The sequence below is a fragment of the Lytechinus variegatus genome, chromosome 13 (genome assembly GCF_018143015.1).
Source record: "Lytechinus variegatus isolate NC3 chromosome 13, Lvar_3.0, whole genome shotgun sequence".
Classification (NCBI taxonomy): Eukaryota; Metazoa; Echinodermata; class Echinoidea; order Temnopleuroida; family Toxopneustidae; genus Lytechinus; species Lytechinus variegatus.
Window position 1 is genome coordinate 8,263,915 of NC_054752.1, and position 7,111 is coordinate 8,271,025.

The following is a 7,111-nucleotide window of genomic DNA, read 5'->3' on the forward strand; positions in this document are numbered from 1 at the left end:
ACCAATTTACTGCTTGTAAAGAGAATCCACAATGAAATAGAAATATTTATATACAAAACAAAATTACAATTATCTTCAAAGTTTATATCAGACTAAAAATTTCTCAAATATATCTAATGATTACATTCTTATCGTTCATGTGCTAATTTTACAAGTATTAATATGATTTTTTTTATCAATATGGGGCCAATTTATAAAGCAGCTGTGCTTCCTTCGACCCCTCCACATGAGAAATATCTTTTAATGTCAATGATTTGTTTATATTTTTGATTGTGGAAATGAAGTTGAATTCTAGTAATTCTATCAGTGTTTCTTCGTTATATTACACTGAAATTTACAAATCATACACATACTCTAGGCCTACACACAGAAACTGTATACAAAACATGACCGTACGTGGCGGACATTCGGCACGGAGGAGGGAAAAATGAAAGAGGTTCTCCTGATTATGATTGAGGCATTTTATCGTGCTCGTTATACATCAGAAGCCATTGAATCGTGACTAATGCGTTGATACACATGACAAAGGAGGCAAAAACTGTTAGTGGCTCGACGACGGTGGGAGATGGGGAGAGAGACTGGGAGAGGGAGAGAGATTGGAGGAGATAAAAGGAAAACATCAAAAGAAAGAGGGTCAAACGGGGAGCAGGCGAAGGCCTTGAGATGTAAATGAGATCATATCGTAAAGATGATGTGTAGATGAAGCAGTGCCGGCCCAAGATGGAGTGATGAAGGGAGGGAGAGATAGAAAGAGAGAGGAGAGGAGGAAGAAAGAGAAGAGAGAGAGGGGGAAGGGAAAGAGCATGTTGGAAAACAGCAACTGGAATAAGAAGAGATATAAGATGAAAAACAAAGTTTGAATGTTTGACAGTTAATAAAAAAAAGAACTGGAAAATAAAAGAAGATATAGGAGAGAGAGAAACAGAGACAAAAATACAGAAAGATAGAGGGAGGGGGAGATATAAAAAGATGGGAAGGAATCAAAGGAAGGGGAGATGGTAAGAGAAAGACAGAGAGAGATGTACTGTACATGTATAAAGTGAGAGATGAGGAGAGAAACAGAGAGAGAAAATACAGAGAGATAGCGAAAGAGAGCGAGGTCTAATGAAACATTTACAGGATCAAATGGGGTAAAAAAAAAACACATGCAATATTAATCGCATCTACAACACAATGAAGCGAGTACGATTACAGTCATCCCCAGTTCATGTTAATTTGAGGATGGAAAATGAAATACTAGCTGTTAAACAACAGAGAAACCAACTGCACAAGAAGGAAAGTATACTGAGAAAGAAGTTAATGTTTTTACCAAGATTGGGACTTAATAAGTAGAAAAAATTATTCTAGATTTCCTTGGAAAAGAGTTTACCTATTGATTCACCACATAATTTCAGTCATCTTTAACAGTATAAACTTCAATACGTACACTGCGAGTCAATTTCCTCCTTTCCCTTGAAACAACCAGCAAATGTTCATATTTTCAATATTAAGAGGAACATTGATATTTCATTTTTATTTTATAAAAAAGGAAACAGCAACAAAGAAATCTCTGCAGACTGCTAAGTGAGAAATACGACCCATAATGGCCATTCTACCAGCAAAAACAGATGAGGGTTCGGTCAAGCGCAGTATTATAATGTGAGGGATACAATCACATCTCTCAATGCAAGCATCATTGATAGTATGCACCAGATATGAATCTCAATTTTATAGTCACACAAAAAGTGGTGAATGGGACTACAGTGAGAAGATAATACCAAAGATTGAGCTTTCAAAGGGTTTGACGATACCCATGAGAGAATGTTTCCCTTTCTTTTTTTTCATTTACTTAAAACAAATTTCAGTTGCCGGTAACATCCATCCAGAATTATTCCAAGTTATGGAATTTAAAATTGATATCCTTGAGGTCATATTATTTAGGTCAAATGTTAGTTTACAAGTGATGTTCTGCTACAGAAATAGGGAGAAAGAAGAAAATTGCTTTGACCTGTTTTGTTGATATTTCTATTACTCTGCTCATTCAAATACTTAAATATCAATGAAAACTTTTTTGAATCTGGATTTTTTTTTTAATATATAAATACTGTGGTGGTGGCCGGGGAAGGGAAGTTACCCATAGCTCCTATCTTTTAATTTTCTATTCAGCAATCTATGGATTAAATCAATGGATTAAATTTATAGAAATAGATAAAGGTAAGATGAGATTCAATGAAATTAGTAATGAAACAGGATTAATTAAAAATGGACAATATAAGGAAATGTATCAAAAGTATAATGATCTCGAAATGAAAATAAAAATCATGGGAAATGTAACTATCTAAATTCAAGCCTTTCTTATACAAGGAAATGAATATGAATTCACATATTCTGTGTGTATGAATAGGCTTTATGTGTGAAATATGAACCTATGATGGGAATATCTATACATACATGTACATAATCTTGTATTGAACGACATTGCTAACAGGCCTGAGAATTCTCAAGCATGCCGTTTACACAAACAAAGGCCCGGGATAAAAACGGGTATTGTATGGGTAGAACAAAGGGAAGCAATACGGATCGACTGAAAAATGAAAGAAACTCAAAGACGAGGATAGATAAACAGAAACCGATATGAGAGCGTCAACATCTGTAGCTGGCGAGGTGTGTTCAAACAATAGAAATAATATTTCTATTACATGGGGGGAGAAAGAAGAGATTTCGCAACAGGTTTTTCAGATTTGGAGAGTAAGATATATCGCAGGGCGGGCTGTGTTAAACAGACAAAAGATATTGATGTAATAAAGGCGGTTCTTTTTAATAACCTGTGTATACATTGTGATAGTCTTTTGATTTCACATCGAAGGATGATGTCATAAAGACCGAGGGAGCGAGAATATAATCAAGCTTCTGCCATTTTTTTGTTAGATATCCACAGAAAAAAGGGGGAAAGGGGAAAAAAGTTCAATAAAAATGAGGCCACTCAAGAGAGTGAGGTGTCTTTAAAACTGGGTTAAATAAATGGGTTGAATAAATTAATGAAATGAAAATGAAATGTCCCCTGGGTCATTTGTTGTTTCTTGAAAAGGTGCTCTTTCCATACAATATGAATTATGTTATGATATCACACAGTTATTTCTTTTGTTGTAATTGAGCTCTGTAACATGATGGAAAATATCAATAATAATATAATACATATTATAGCCTTTTGCCGGGTATCAAATTGTCTTATTCCATTGTCGTCGGATTTAGCCAAGGAGCCAGGGGGGGGGAGGGGCAAGGCCTGCTCCCATGGATCCATGCTTGCCTACTTCTTATGTGGTTTATTTACACATATCACAAGAACAATACCAGAGGGCCGTTTCATAAAGCTGTTCGTAAGTTAAGAGCCACTTTAAGAACGACTGGTGATCCTTTCTCACGTGCTTAACCATCGCCAATGAATACATTACTTACCCCACGAAAGGATCACCAGTCGTACTTAAAGGGGTATTAGAGGGCTACCAAGCATGGTGCACCTCAAGAAAAAAAATTGTCTAATTCCATTGTCATCCTTTTCAGACAGAATTTAGCCCAGGAGCCAGGAAAGGGGGGGGGGGGGCAAGGCCTGCTCCCATGGAACCATGCTTGCCTACTTCTTATCTGGTTTATTTACACCTATCACCAGAGCTGCCAACCTGAAAAAATTTCTGTATTTCTAAAGCTGAAAGTCAGTATTTTGATGATGACATCAGTATTTTCAATGAAATACCATAAGACAACACATAAAACAGAAACTTAAGAAATCAGTATTTTGCATGAAACCATCAGTATTCTTCTTATTTTTCAGTACTAAATACTGAATATCCGTACTACTTGGCAGCTAAGTATCACAAGAACAATACCAGAGGGCTGTTTCATAAAGCTGTTCGGAAGTTAAGAGCGACTTTTAAGTACGACTGGTGATCCTTTCTTACGTGCTTAACCATCGCCAATGAATATATCATTTACCCCACGTAAAGATCACCAGTTGTACTTAAAGTTGCTCTTAACTTACGAACAGCTTTATGAAACAGACCCCTCGTATTTTAACTTCCCAATGTGAAAGCATAGAACTTGGTACAAGCTTACTTTCTTACAACTACAAGAAAATGCATGTAAACTCATAGTAACTTTTTGACAAATTAAAGGAACAGGATCCAAAGTCACATGGATTTTTGTTACCTGAGTGTGTTCTTCTTGATAGGTTGTTATTAACCTTTTGCGTGCTGTTGCAATCTTGCACAGAAGGTGGTTTCAAACCGCCATGATCATAAGAATCCCCGTTAAATTACAAGAACTTTTTTAGGCTTCAAAAACCCCATTCATTTCCTGGATAGTCAGTGATGGACACTGATTTATATTAACTAGAGCATCACAGGAAACTACTCAGGGAGGGATCCCTTTAATGATTAATGAAGCATGCAAAGATGTTGGTGGTATTCATTAATGCACTAATTAGGCATCACTTTACTGCTAATTCATTTCAATACACAACCACTATATAGTTTTTTGTGATTGTTTAATATCTTCACATTCAATCATTAATGTTACATCAAACCATTATTGCAATCATAATCATTAATATATGAATTATTCTAATATTCATTATTATAATGATGAATATGAAACACTAAATAATTTCAAATCCCAGATATATCAAAATATTTGCAAAACCAAAGAAGCATTGTAATCATCTGCTTTGAGATGCCTTTATTTCCCCTTTAATGCAGTCAAGCTTCGAAAAAGCTGCACAAGTTGAAATACAGTAAGCTTCCCAATCGGGACTGAATCTGAGTGACCACGTTCGTTAATGCAGTAATTAGTAATTAGGCATCCCTGTACTGCAATGAGCAAAGTGCAAAAAAAAAAGAAAAATAGAAGGGGAATTATGAATGGCAAGGAAACAGGAAGGGCCCTTCATAATTATTCTAATGAAACAGGTGCAGCCATTATATAGCTCTCATATTGGTGTATGATTCACAAGTATCGTATTGAAAAAATAAAGTTACATATTTTATATATACTGCTGGATGCAATAAAGGAAGGAACGATATTTCATTCATGGCTGCATCTTTTCTTATTTGATAGAATTGTACGCTAAATGAAAAAGCATCTCTCTTTCTCTCACCCTCTCTTACCCTCTATATCTCTCTCTCTCTCTCTGTCTGTCCATCTCTCTCTCATTCTTTCCCTCTTCATCCTTTCTCATCTTCCTATCTTTTTTTCTTCTCTATCTCATATTTTTTTCTTCTCAATCCCCATATTGATTTGTGAATGATGCCTCTTTATCTTTTTGATCAGTATATGTAACATATGTCTTTCTTCTGTAGCTGTTGTGTTTTAAGCATGGGAGCAATGACAGTAAAAGAATAGTGACGATACTGAGAAAAATTAACAAAAAGATCTTTGTCATGAAATCCTGGCCAGAAATTATGTGTATGATGCCATAGCCATGATGACTTTTAACATTTACATTATTATTTATAATAATATGGGATTTGTATAGCGCATGTATCAACCTTGCTAGGTGCTCAAGACGCTCCTATATTACCCCAGCTACGCTAGTCTACCGATTCTGGTGCACACAGCTTTTTGAGGAATTACTTCCTGCCGGTACCCATTTACCTCACCTGGGTCTAGTGCAGCAGAGTGTGGATAAATTTCTTGCTGAAGGAAAACACGCAATGGCTAGGATTCGAACCCACAACCCAATGTTTGAAAGCCGAAAGGTGAGAGTCAGAACCACTAGACCACGATGCGCCCACATTGGTCATCTACACATTGACACTGGTCATCTACAATGTGTGTAATGCAGATGAATATATTTTATCTTGCCATTTTTTAATAAAGAACCATGTGGGAAAGGGGAAAATAATAGGAGAAAGGGAGGCCTGCGACTTCCAGGTCTTAGACCAGCGCGACACTGGCACCGGTCCGACGGTCCCAGACCAGTAAAACTTGCTGTTGGTCCAGTCATTTTTCAGAACTAGCCAGATTTACTGGTCCGACATGACGAGTAAGAAATATATCAAACTGATGCAAATGGTATTTTCTCCTCTTTAGTAAATCATAAAAGTGGCTCTGGCGTCTTCATAAATGGCTCTCGATCCAAAATTGAGAAATGGCTCTCACAAATTATGTTGTGGTGGGCAATGAAAGCAATTAAAGTCAGCAAAAGAAACTCAAGCATCTTTTTACATTTTTCTTTATTTCGGGGGACCAGTAAATTTTAGGTTCGGACCAGTAAAAATTTGAAAATTGGGGATCTACTGGTCCGACATGAACAGGGGAGCGTTTCATCAATATTTTCATCCGACAAGTTGTCAGATCTGACATCTTTCCTTGATTCTGATTGGCTGAGAGGCACTGTTCCTATGGTAACTGTCGGATAAAATGGGACTTGTCGGATAAAACGTCCAACAAGTCCATTCATGAAACGCCCCCCAGGTTGCGCCAGTAGGAAAAAAGGATTAGTGTGGAGCCCTGCTGAGACCTTTATTGGAAATAAATGTAGCTAGTGTGAATGAAGTCTGCGTTACTTGTCTCACAGTCACTCTCTCTCCATCACTCTCTTTAGCACATTCTCATCCGAATCATTCTTGCCTGACTGCGCTTCACACCGCATCCTTCCCCGTCCCCGCCATGTATGTATCCAGGGATTCCAGTCTATGGCTCACATCGTGCATATATTATGCAGACGACAATACTGCACTTTTCCTAATCGGAAAAAAAATGCCTTTTTATCGTATTTCTTATCACTTTATATATATATATATATATATATATACATGTATACTTCTTTTCGCTTGTATTGATATTTTGCCTCATTCTATTTGCCTGCGGTAGAGTCCCTGTACTGTACATATGTCTGCTTAGAATATACAGACTATAATGAAAAAAAAAATTACTGCCATCGTCAATATCATCAGCATCATGAGCTCAACTGTATAGCTGTACGCATGCATGACTATAGGTTCTTTAAAGCACTTCTAAAACTGCTATTTTTTTTTTATCTTTGCAGTTTTTATTCGTCACAAAAACAATCAATGCAAAACATATCGTTGCACTGCTAAAACTGCTGAATGCTTATTATTCATTATTAATTGCCTAC